Genomic DNA, 13,852 nt, shown 5'->3' with positions numbered 1-13,852 from the left:
AATTTTTTTTTTAAAGGTGGTATAAAAAATTAATTTCAGACGTTTACCGCCATTAATGGTAAACTTTTACACCTTTATTGCAATGGTCTTTTACACCACAATAACACGTCACATTGATACCTTATGCCTGTTGATTGTGTCCTTTATGACGTCCTTAAAAACAGTCAATTTCCTGGTTGGAATGATTTTCAATTCTGTTTGACTGCCAAACAGACAGACTGAAAAACAAAAATCTCACTTCTGTCTGCGCATGTGTGACTGGGACAAATTCAGAGACAGTCATGTAAAACGGCAGTTTCTTGTTCAAAATATTCAATTCAATTGAAATTTAGATTAATTTTTTATAAAGCGACATTTGTAGACTACAGACAGACAGAAGTGACCCTATTGCTTAACCCCGCTTTTCGCTTCACGTGCGTGTGGTAAAATCTTCTACGGAGAGGAGATAAGAGGGACAAAAGATAAGGAAGGCAAGCTCTTCGAATAATTTTGGATGAGCAAGGAACCTGTTGAACGACGAACATTGTTCACCTCCGTGGGGTTTATGTCGGACAAACGGTTGAAATAGCTGCTGCTGCCAGACCAGAATTGCAGGAGGGGATATGACCTGCAGTCAGTCTCCTGATGGACAAGAGCCAGCACAGTGGCGAAAATTCAGCACAATCTTTGGACATGCCAACAATTTTTAGAGCCCCGGGCTCTACAATGGCAAGGAGGAAAGAACTTTGCTGTCGCTGTCAAAACAGGTCTGTCATTTTCTACAACCAGAATGTAGGAAGGACAGAGCTTCTTCAAATGCTTACAATTTGGGAATACTGTCATAGAATATACAGCACTTTGTTCCCTACCATTAGCACAGGATAGCCGAAATGTATGCATGCATGAATTGGAACTGTCGAGCCAAGGTTCGAATGTCGACCCAGCTATTATATAAACTGTCAAACCTGGTGTTTTGTGTGCAAAGCGATGCATCAATCATGTGAACCATCCTTTGGGAAGATGATAAGCCAGCTGGTTCATGAATGACTTTGACCCAAAAAGTTCCCTGGCCAACTCACAATAAGGTGGGAATAATTAGGGCCGTCAAAGTAGTAGTTGTACGTCAATAGCACACTGTATTTTCAATATTTGATTTTGCACATTAAGGAACACCTGACATTATCTTTATTACATGGTTACATTCGAGTGATTAGACCAAAGTAATTGTGCACCCCATACAAGTATAAAACCTGATTATTTTCCCAGTTCATCACTTAATAATGCTCACTTCATGATTAATGAACAGGAATGGTTGTGATCAAATTCAATGACATATGCCATATGTGTCCGTTTTTGATTAAATTTTAAATCTCAGAATTTCATTTACTACTCGACTATTTTTAAAAATGAAAAACTCATCCACCAAGTTTTGTCATAAGTCGTCCACAACTTTTTGAAACATTATATATATATATACATACACACACAGAGTGGTCCAGAAACCCTGGGCACATTTTGAAGAACGATACCTGCAACAAACAACGAAGTTTATTATTGTTCTTTGGTGCAAAACAAAACATGATTACTCGTTTAACAGTCTAATCGGTCTAATATACATGAAACAGATCAGTTCAAATGTTCAAACTGCTTTCCTTCATTGTCTATCCACAGCTGTAGCCATGACGAAACACTCTGACACAGTTCTGCATGTTTCAGTCGTTAAGGCAGCAGTCTCATTACGGATGAATTGTTTCAAGTCTCTAAGGGTCGTAGGATTCCTTGCATACCCTTTGTGTTTGAGGAAACCCAAAAGGAAGATATCACAGGGTGTTTTTAAAACACAAGACCGCGGCGGCCATTCAACCCGACCACGACGACCAATCAATTTGTCTGTGAAGTTCAAATCAAGGGCCTGGCGTACACTGGCAGCATAATGAGCAGGCGCACCATCATGCATGAACCACATTTGGCCATCATTGACTGGAAATACAATTACCAACATTAGAAGGTAATTTGCAGCATTCACATTTTCTTCGAAAAATATTGGTCCAACAATGGCTCCAGAAAAAATACCTTCCCAGATGGACACACCAGCTTGATACTGGACATTGTGCTTAACAGTAAATTGTTGGTTGTCTACTGCCCATATCACGCTGTTATGACAATTTACAGAAACAGATAAAGTAAACTTGGATTCATCTGGGCCACAAGATCCTGTTCTGCAAATCATTGTCCATATCCATTAACCCAAGCAATGTCTCACATGCCTCAACATGCCTGTGAAAATCATCCTCAGATAGTTTCTGAATTAATCTGGGTATGTATGGTTTCACATTTAGGTATTTTATTACCCTGCGCTTGCTAAGCAAAAAGTGGGGTTAAGCATTCAGTTACATACATATGTGTCTGCAGTAGTTGCAGTGTGTGCTGTGTCTGCATTTTAAAAATTCATTTTCTCGGCAACCGTTGGTCCGATTGACATGAAATTTTCACCATAGGAGAGCCTCCTCCTGTAGAATATTTTGATGAATATTATGAAGTCATAGGTCATGTGGTACAGGCGCCACCTTGGAAAAACGTTACACCTCTATATCTCCAAAATCACTCAATGGAAAAAATGGAAACATGGCTCATTGTGAAGTACTCACAATGGGGAATAAGATATGTTGATCACTGTCATCAGTGCCTTAATTATGACATCATAATTCGACAAAGACAACGCTTGATCTGATCAGTATGAAAAAAAAAAAAATTCCTCTGCAACTGTTAGTCTGATTGGCACGACATTTTCAGAATATGAGCTGCTCCTGTGGAATTTTAAAAATGATAATTATGATGTCATAGGTCACGTGGTACAGGTGCCATCTTGGAAAAATCGAAAAAAGGTTGCACCTCTATATCTCCGAAACCGCTCCATGGAAAAAAACTGAAACATGGCTCATTGTCAAGTACTTCGCTTGGGGAATAAGATATGTTAATGATGATGCCATCGGTACTTTAATTATGAGGTCATAATTTGACAAGCAGAACGCTTGATTTGATCAGTATGAATTTTTTTTTCTGTAATTCTTGGTCTGATTGACACGAAATTTTCACCATATGAGGGCCTCTTCCTGTAGAATATTTTCATTATTATGATGTCATAGGTCACGTGGTCCAGGCACCATCTTGGAAAAACTTTTAAAGCACCTCTATATCTGAAACCACTCCATGGAAAAATGGAGACCTGGTTCATTGTCACCGACTCCCCAAGGGGAATAAGATATGTTAATGATGTAATCGGACCCTGGTGTTGGAACCCTGGTGTTGATGATGTACCCTGGTGTTATGATGGACCCTGGTGTTATGATGGAACCCTGGTGTTGGGCTAGCGGCTAGGGTGCCGGCTTAGGATCCCAGGATCCTGGGTTCGAATCCCAGTCGATCGCTGAATTAACGCCAGGGGGGTTGACTCAGCCTGTCATCCTTCCGAGGTCGGCTAATTGAGTACCAGTTCACTGGTAATTCCCTGTTTGTCGCTAAAGGCGGCAAAAAGGGCTGGCGTCAGGAAGGGCATCCGGCCGTAAAACATTGCTTCAAAAAGGGGACCAAAAAACAACAACAACCACAGTTCCCGAAAAAGGCCAACCCCCGCTTGCGGGGAAAAATGGCCTCTAAAGGTGTTTTTTTTTTGTTTTTTTTTAAATGATGTAATCGGTGCCTTCGTTCTGACATCATAATTCGACAAATACAACACATCCATCTGATCATTATTTTAAAAAATGCAGCAACTGTTGGTCTGATGGACATGAAATTTTCACCATAGGAGTGCCTCCTTTAGAATATTTTAATGAAAATTATGACGTCATAGGTCATGTGTTACAGGCGCCATCTTGGAAAAACCGAAAAGCGTTGCACCTCTATATCTCCAAAACCGCTCCATGGAATTTTTTTTTAACGTGGGTCATTGTGATGAATAACTCCATATGGGGAATAGGTGTTAACGATGACTAATTGGTGCCATAATTATGACGTCATAATTCGACAGGGACAATGCTTAGCCCAGTGTTTCCCAACTTTTTTCGCTTTGTGACCTGACATGTCATGGCCCAGTGGGGATCACAGCAATTTTCTGAAACCAAAGAAATGTCAATAAGAACCACAACTTAATTCAATTGAGACTTTTAGAGTATTTAATGGAACAATATTGCTCATTTGAACAATTTCTTTATGAAATGAATTAATGCGAGTGAAATAAAGCAAATTTATTTGTGACAAAGGGTCTTGCGATAAATTTTTAGAACAGAACATCAAGAAAATCAATTGAAAAGGCAAATGAACACTACAGACTTCCAGTGCTTTTCCATAAAAAAAACATTTATTTTAAACTAGCCGAAAGCACCCGGCGTTGCCCGGGTTCTTTTTAAATTAATTTACTACTATAATTCAGCTTTTACTCTGGGGAACGCCCTACGAGGTGACTTTACTTTTTTTTTGTCCACTACCTGTATATAGATATCAGGTGAATTGGATGAAATTTATGTGACCTTTTGACCTAATGACCTCAAAACTGAAAGGCTTTTTGCTTGTGACTATCTCCACCAGGTGGTTAAGTTTTGTGAAAATCAGAGTAAAAATGTGATCTAAAAATGTGAGTGACATATGGACAGACAGACAGAACAATAGACCAGACCAACCATTACACTTGTGAAATCGAACAAAGACAGACAAACAGGGATGGAAATATGACCTCTGTCCACCTTCGGTGGCAGAGATAATGAGGTTGGAGAATGTTGGGCTTCCCTGCAATGAGGATATATATAAATATATATTTATTTATTAAGACACTTACAGCCAATAACAGTCCCACTCCCATCCTCCCTTCCTCCAAAACACGATTAATAGTCAATATCATCATTTTAAATGTACCCTGTGCATCGACAAGAACCAGATATGACCTTCCCATCCGTGCTAAGAAGCACGAAGGTTTGGTTAGAACACGCCCATATCTCCGAACTTTCGGCCTTTCACAGGTGTACATCACAGTTTTTTGCAATATGAACTGCAACATATCAACTCTTTGGAAGAGTTGATCAGGAAGTTATCCAGCTCTTTAGTTGTGCAGATGCACACACCTTTCTCGCAGGTACCCTTACTTTTGGCTTCTTTAAAAGTTTTCAAACTTTAAGCCCTGGTGTTGGCTTAGCGGTTAGCATGCCGGCTTGGGATTCTAGGATCCTGGGTTCGAATCCCGGTCGATCGCTGAATTAACGCCAGGGGGGTTGACTCAGCCTGTTCATCCTTCCAAGGTCGGCAAATTGAGTACCAGCTTGCTGGGATGAATGATCACGGTGTGTACACCGTATCCCTGCGCATCGTAAGAGCGTGACCAAGGGTTGGCGTCAGGAAGGGCATCCGGCCATAAAAACATTGCCTCAAACAGGGAACCATGATTGTCATGGGGCCCGCAAGGCTAACCCCTGCTCCAGCAGGGAAAATGGCCTTAAAACGATCATTCATTCATTCATTCAATTCAGCTTTTACTCGTGGCTGTAGAAGATTGACTACTATAATTCAGCTCAGTTTTTAATTGCCAAATGGGCCCAGCCCGGCCGAAGCGGCCTCGACTCCTAGCATATAACCTTTCCGGGGCCTGTCCCGACATTTTTAGTTCTTTTTGAATGAATTTACTACTATAATTCAGCTTTTACTCGTGGCCGTAGAAGATTGACTACTATAATTCAGCTCAGCTTTTAATTGCAAAATGGGCCCAGCCTGGCCGAAGGGGCCTCGACCGGCCTTGCCACTGAGCCAATAACCTTCCTGGGGCCCGTCCCAACATTTTTTGTTTTAGAGATTTCCTCCTATCTTTTGCCGTTCAGGAGATTAGCGCGTGCAGACAAACAAACAAGAAGTCATACTTGCAAAATCTGCCTCCCCCCCCCCCCTCCCAAGAATTTTTTTTACCATTGATAGAGCAAATTGTTCATTTCATCAAGATTAAAATTGACAATCTTGATCAAAGCTCTGGTCAATAAGAAAAAAAGACGATTTTTCAGATGGAAAATGATTTTGGAAGGTGGACCTTGAGTTGACCTTTGACCTTTTGACCTCAAAAAGTATGTTTCCCAATTTAGTGACTCGATATGCAAATGCTGTTCAATTTTCAACTCAATCGGTTGAGAATTGATGGCTTTTTAGATGAAAATTGATGATTTTAAAAATTTGACCTTGAGTTGACCTTTGACCTTTTGACCTCAAAAATAGTTAATTTCCCAATTTAGTGACAATATACAAATGCTATTCAATTTTCAAGTCAATCGGGCTTAAAATGGCGATTTTAGAAATTTGACCTCCCGATGACCTTTGGCCTCAGAATCAATAGGCTTCTCAATTGGGACGACCTATACAGCTTGATAAAGTTTCGTGACGATCGGTTTCGAATTGTGACCTGCAGGCCGGTGACAAACAGACAAACAGACAGAACCACAAACGCACCCGACCAATATACTTGAAAAATCTTCGATTTTGCAAGTAACAAACAGAAACTTTATATATGTATGTATGTATGTATGTATGTATATATATATATATATATATATATATATATATATATATATATATATATATATATATATATATATATTGTTACGGAACCCAACGTCGGCCTATGGTTCGCCTTTGAGGGGGATTAGTCCCCTCGCTTGTCACTGACCAACGTGGTCCCTGAAGCTGCACCGCGGCCTCCGGAAAGGCCGGTGAGCCGCTTCGTTCGCGACCGCGGATAAGATGGTAATTTGCCGAGCGGATGGCAGCCGCGGCCCGAACCGTTAACAAAGACAAACCCGATCCTGAAACGTTGGCCAAATCGTGCCACAGGTATTCAATTTGGAAAAGACAAAGACGACGGATGTGAAGAAGAAGAAGAGAAGAGGTAGGAAATACGAATAGGATTTATTACTATTTACAACCAAAAGAAACCAAGGAGGAGGAAGGATAATAAAATAAAGCAGAAAGAGGGACGGACCAGAAGGACACAGTGAAACTTAGCTTACCTATGCAGTCTTACTTAACCCAGGACAGAACAAACAAAGACGGACTCACACGAATGGGGAATGAAGGCAGGAATGACTGGAAGGAGGAATGGGAAGGTTCAGCTGGGGCAGATGGTTCGGGCTTGATCCCGCACGGGACGTCGGGCTGGACCTCGACGGCCACCGATGCCACCGCAATCTGGTTCCCGCAGGGTAACGGGTCGAAGCTGCCTGGTGGAGTCAACGCTGCTTGTGGAGTCAACGCTGCTTGTGGAGCCAAACTGCTGGTGGAGCCAAACTGCTAGTGGAGCCAAAACTGCTGGTGGAGCCAAAGCTGCTGGTGGAGCCAAACTACTGGTGGAGCCAAAGCTGCTTCTCTGGCTCACCTCAGGACGCGTCTCCCTTCTTTCTCCGAGGGCTCGTCTGGGATCATCTGCCGTCTCTGGCGCAACTCTTAGAACTTAGAACTCCTCTGCCTTTACCAAGCTCGTCTGGACTCATCTCTCAAAGGCTTCCGCGCGCGCTTATATAACGCCTCGGGCGATCAAGCCGCCGGCCTCCAGGACACGCCCATCGGTGAGCTCGCCTCGGCCCTGATTGGTGGGCACGGGCTCTCTGGCTCCACCCTTGATGACGATGGGCGGGCACGCCCTTCTTCCCCGAGCTGACCACGCCGTAATGGTGGCAAATGCAGTTGGCAGTAGAGGCTTTGGGAATGGGAATGAAAGGGGATCTATCTATTTGAATTCGGTGCAATGGAGTGTCAATTAATGGAAGACACAGCCTTAACCTACATAGAATAAGGAAATAAACTACCAACAAGGAGGAAATCTATGATTGGCTAACGTGATTGTTTATGACCTAATTACGGGACGCACTTTGACCTTTATACACAACTGGAGGAAGGAGGGTGATATTTTACAATGTACTACACAATAAAAAAAACACAATTCTCATATCCACAACAATATATATATATATATATATATATATATATATATATATATATATATATATATATATATATATATTGTTACAGACGCGGTTTTAGATGTTATATTGACCGAGCGGTGGTGTATTTAACCGCGTCCGAACAGTTACTCCCCGATTAGAACCCGATTCCACCCGACGTTGACCAGATCGCCCCACAGATATTCAATCGGGAAACCTCTAAAGCGACCGAAAGAGAAGGAAAAGAGAAAAAGACAGAGTACGGAGGAAGAACAGATTTATTATACACACACAAGCAATGGATGGAAGAAGCAGTAACACAGCGAATCGTTAACTTACACTATTCATTTTTACTTAACCCCAAGACAACGAGCAGGACAGGACGTTCACACTTACACAGGGGATATTGCAGGCAGGTAGGGCTTGAGGTGGATTGCTTGAGAGGGAGGCAAAGTCGGGAGGCAGCAGCTCTCAATTCCTCGCGGTTTTGGCGGGAAAACCCTCCGTCGCGTATCCGCTGCGGTAGACGTCACGCGCTGGTTCGGCACACCTGCTCCTCTTCTTGTGGTGGAGCCGTCTCCCTCCTTTCAGCGCGTCTCTCCAAAGCTGGTTTCCTTGCCGAGTACCTCTCCTCTTTGGCTTGGAGCGTTTCGCATCTCACCGCTCCTCTTGGTGCCGCCTCTTTGCTCCTCCCAGGTCATCTCCCAAGGCCTCTCTTAAAGCAGTCCCTTACAGTCGCTTTTATCACCTCGGGCGAAATCAAGCCGCCGGCTCCGAGGGCACGCCTACCGGGTCGCTCACCGCGGTGCTGATTGGCTGTTAGGGCTGGCTCACTCCTTCCCTCTTATGACGAGGTGGAGACACGCCTTTCTTCTCCGACTCAAAGCACATGGGAAATGGCGGCCTGCGGGATTGAAAACAACTCCCCTTTTGAAAGGAACTTTGGAGAGCGGAGATGTTTGGGGAAATTGGAAGGGCCTACGCTTATTTTGTTTGATACAATGCAAAGTCAATCTAGTGGGAAACACATATTTAGCCTACATGGAATAAGGAAATACACTATTTAAAAGATATATCGTGACCTGCGTGTAAGTTTCATGGAATTAACTAGGAGGACGGCTGCGACCATTATTTACATTAACAGGGTGTTACCATCCTTTTGTAACGTTCACATTGTAACGTTTTCACATTCGTTACACTTCCTCCAAAATTGTTACACTTCTCAAAAACCGTTACACTTCTCAAATTCGTTACACACTTCTCAAAATCGTTACACTGCACCCTCCTTTCTTCAGGCCCGTCCTCGGGCCTACTAAACTTTAACTTAGTGTGACACGTAGGTGTAATTCCCTCTACAATTAACCTGACCCTGAGTGTGACAATTTTAAAACACAAATAAGTATGTCCCCCTATTGCATTGCACCCTGTCTAACAGACTCAAGCCCACAGCTAACCGAATTACGGAATTATTCTCAAACTATACATTTACGGTGGGGAGCATTATTAACAATGACGTGATTTCTTATTTACAACGCAACCCAGGACCTGTGTTTTTTTTGTTTTTTCTTTTTCTTTTTAGGGAACAAGAGAAAGAAATTCCTGTTGGGAGGGAGGAGACAGCACGCATTGCATCGATGCACCAGTACCAATACCACCAAAGCACCCAAAAGCACCAAAAGCACCACAAAGCACCAAAAGCACCAAAAGCACCACCCGGTGCGCAGTCACCATGGTTCATAATAAACACAACAAAACAACTGGTGGTGGTCTTCTCTTTCTCTGCTGGGCCGATGTTCTTCCCGACGTCTTCTGGCTTCATGCGGCCTAGTTGGAAATAATAAAAAGCACAACTTGTGTCCATTTTTATTTAGGGCCTCAGGGGCCAACTAAGGGTGGTCCACCTGTTTGGCATAGGTGCCACCTTACCGAGGTCCGCAAGCAAGATTCCCTGGCCACTATGGCCGGTCTCCAACAGAGGTGCCCTGCCCCAGAACCTGGGGTCCATCAAGTGGTACTTGGCCGCAGAACAGCGGTCCATACAGTGGTACATCAACGCAATGCATGCTGGTTCTGGGAATCTCGGGCGCACAATGGCCACCTCACGCACGCTCCCCTCGGCACCCAATGGCGCACAGGTCATGTGGGAGACAAAAGAAAGACAATTGAGCGAGGGGTAAGGTCACAAGGGTACACGTCAATAAGGCAATGCAAGGCGAAATGCGTACGGAGGGCGAAGTGAGAAAGCTCGTCCCTACCGTACGTCACCCCCCTGTCACCTACCCTACCCTTGCCCTTGCCCTTACCCCATATGTACAAAATCTACACATTACCAATTCGTCACTACTGTCACGTCTTCCCCATATTTCCCCTATACCAAATTCGTCACCACAATCCCTCTACTTCAAAATTTGCCATCACCAATTCATCATCAATCCTCATAAGGAGGGAGAGATGGAATTACGCACAATGTCACACCCACGTCATGATGCGTCTCACAATCCAAACATTTGCATCATAAAAAATAATCAAAACATGGCATGGTGTGGAGTACCTGTCACCTCAGGTGAGTGGATGCAGATGGTGCGAGGAGATCCTTCATCCTAACTATCCTCTAAATGACCTTAACACACTTTACACTACCCGGGGTCTCTCCCTGCCAATCCATTGGCCAACTTACACTATGGGTTCTAAAAACCAATTCCCATTGACCAAAATGTGGTGCCTCTCAATTTGGGGTCTCACTCCCCCGATTCATCTCCCGGTGCTCTCGCACAATTTCTGGGCTGCGACGTCTAGCTCTCCCAACAGGTCTACCCACCTGCACACCTCCACCACTGTAGTTGCCACCCGAGCTTACCTAGCTCCTCACCCTAACCTATCTAACTGGGGCAGGCCCCTCCTGGCTCTGTCACCCCACTTGGTGCCCTCTGGCACTGGGCTACCCGGGTCCGTCCTCCGGATCCTCGGGCCCCATCCACAACAACTACTACCGGCTCCCAGAGCCCACCTGCGGCCTCACCTGGCCGACATCCTTACAGTGGTGGAGTGCCCAAACCAACTACACACACTAACAGGCTACACGCCCAGCCATTTCCACAACACTAATGCACCCATCCACATACCATTCTGCATCCGCACCACAGATGCCAATATCCAACCACAATTTACCTGTACCCTCTACCTAACACTTACACTACCCGCCCCGGGTATCCGTGATGGGGGTCCACTCTTCCCCCATTCACACCTTCGCACCATCCACTCCACTCCACAATTTCCACCATTCTCACTCCACGACCATCCATTCCAATACTCCAGATATCCCACACTACCATTTATTCCACACAGCCACATACACCTGTTGTTGCACACCTGTGCCCTCACACCTGGTGCCACCTGCACCCTCCTTTCTTCCTGGACCATTTGGTCAACACAACACGCAATCACCACTACTCCCTCATACACGGCTCCACACACCTGTTCAGTTGCACACCTGTGCAATCACACCTGTTCCATTCTCACCTGTTCAATCCTCACACACACGGCATCATCTCAGCTAACTACTCCCCTCTGAAACTTGCGCTTCCCAGTCGTCCCTTTAAACTATTGCGCTCCCACGTCATTATAATCCACACTAATCTACCTGCGTCCCCACTACAGGTATCAGTCACTAACTAAACTTAACGTTACCTAATGTCATCTTCGCTAGATCCCTACAATATAACCTAACCCACCCGGGCTAGTTTTCACTGCCATACACCCCATAAGCTATTGCGCATTTGCCCCAACTGTGAGGGATGGTGGATTTGCCATCCCACCACATCGGGGGTCTCTCACTATCAATTTTGCTCGTCCAAATTCCAACCAATTCAAAAAAATTTCCATTTACTGCCAATTCTACTCACTTTTCTAAATTTCGTTTTAAATCACTATTACGATCACCATCATCACAGTCCGCTATATCCTAGCCTCGGTGCGTCATGACATCATTAAACTCGGCTTCGTAAAGCCGAGCAATGAATTCGGGTGGTTTGGTTGCCTGCAGGTTGAGTCCGTCCGGCTTTCGGTTCAAGGGAGGTGGTTTGGTTGGACCGAGGCTCCACGCACCATCTCGGCGCGGCACCTTGCGGTCCCGGGCCCGATGGCTCAATCTCCCCCGGTCGGAACCCCGTCCCCACGAGGGGGCACCGTTCCGCTTCCTCCCACTCGCCCTCGAACCGGACCGGTCGCCTCGCCCGACAAAGCCCGGACTCGACCGTGCGGGGCGGGGCCAAGCCCGAATCGGCAACGACGCTTCGAAGAGAAGCGACGCAGCATCGACCCGCGCCGGGCCTCGCACCCAACAAAGCACCCCTCGCACCGAGCGCTCGCATCGGCTATCCGTCGCCCTAACCGCTAACCCGGTTACCGTCGATGCTTTACTTGCATGCTTACAAGCATACGCTACCCCTTTCACCCTCACAAAACCTGGCGTTCCAACGCCGTCCGTACATTCCACCAACGCTCTCTCTGTTACACACCACACCTCTCGCGCACACTTCGGTCCACACCTCTCCTCCGTTACGTCCTCCGTAACACTCACCATGGGCGTGCACTCCGTATTGCTCTCACTCCCTGTGTCACACCCCGTACACACCGACGTGCATTCTCGCTCGCACTCGGTTTCACTCCCACACTTTATAACACACCCACTCGCCGACGCACACTTTTTCCTCCCACGCGTGCCATTTCCACTCACACGGGACCCTTCACCAACGCCCGGATGCTTCCTCGATCCCAAGCGCGCGAAAATTCTTTTGTCGCTAAACATCCTCTTACAAAATCTCCCCGCACAATACACAACAGCACGACTCACCTGGGGGATCCTTTTCTCCACGCGAACCTGCAAACTTCCATTTGGGTTAAGCACAGCATCGTGATGTGAGCAGGGACTTTGCACATAATCCATTTCTCCCTGCAATTCCCGGGCTACCTCCGTCATCTCTTCAATTTTAATTCCCAGCACTGCTTTTTCTTTATTAACCTCGGCAACCGCTGGCTTTAATAAAACACTCTCCTCTACCTCAGCGGTCGCCGGCTTTTCCAAACCCCGTGTCGCGATTTCTACCCCCGTCATTGTACCCGTGCTTTCCTCCGCTTCGCTCAACCAGCGCTTTTCGACCCGCGTTACCTCGTCGTGCACCCCTGGGACCCTTTCGCCCACCATGCGATCCATGGTCTCCCCACATTTTTGCATGCGGTCACCCATTCTGTTCGTTATTGCTTCCATTTGGTTTAACAATCGCTCACTGTTAGCCCTCCTTTCGTCCCTCATTTGCTCACTATGAGCATCCATTTTTGCCATCACTTGGTCCATGAAGGCTTGCATTTGGGCCACCGTTGGTAGTACCAAGGGTGCGGCCGCAGCTGCCCCAACCTCGTGCGCAAGAGCGCCATTTTGTGCGTCTGAAACCTCCGCAACCACATTGCCATTTTTCTCCTCCTCCCTTTCCTCCACATACATTTCCCCGAGGTCCTGGGTCGATTCCACCCTGTCTATCTCTCCCACCGACATCCGATCGCCTTGATTGTCCATGGCGCGATCTCAAAATTCGGGTTTTGCTTTATAAAACAAAATAAATTTCGGCAGCTTGTAATTTTGAGCGCGTTAAGCGCGCTTCGGGTCCGATTTCGGGTCCGATCTCCCTCCTCGACACCAATTGTTACTCTAATAGTACAATTGGTGTTCCAAAATTTGGGCCTAACAAATTTAGTCCCAGGTCCGAATCCAACTCCTGACAACCAATTGTTACTCTAATAGTACAATTGGTGTTCCAAAATTTGGGCCTAACAAATTTAGTCCCAGGTCCGAATCCAACTCCTCGACACCAATTGTTACTGCTATAACACAATTGGTGTTCCAAAATTTGGGC

This window comes from Myxine glutinosa, chromosome 6 (assembly GCF_964187855.1).
Source record: "Myxine glutinosa chromosome 6, kmMyxGlut1.1, whole genome shotgun sequence".
Classification (NCBI taxonomy): domain Eukaryota; kingdom Metazoa; phylum Chordata; class Myxini; order Myxiniformes; family Myxinidae; genus Myxine; species Myxine glutinosa.
The sequence above is the reverse complement of the archived record's forward strand: the minus strand, read 5'-3'. Positions refer to the sequence as shown.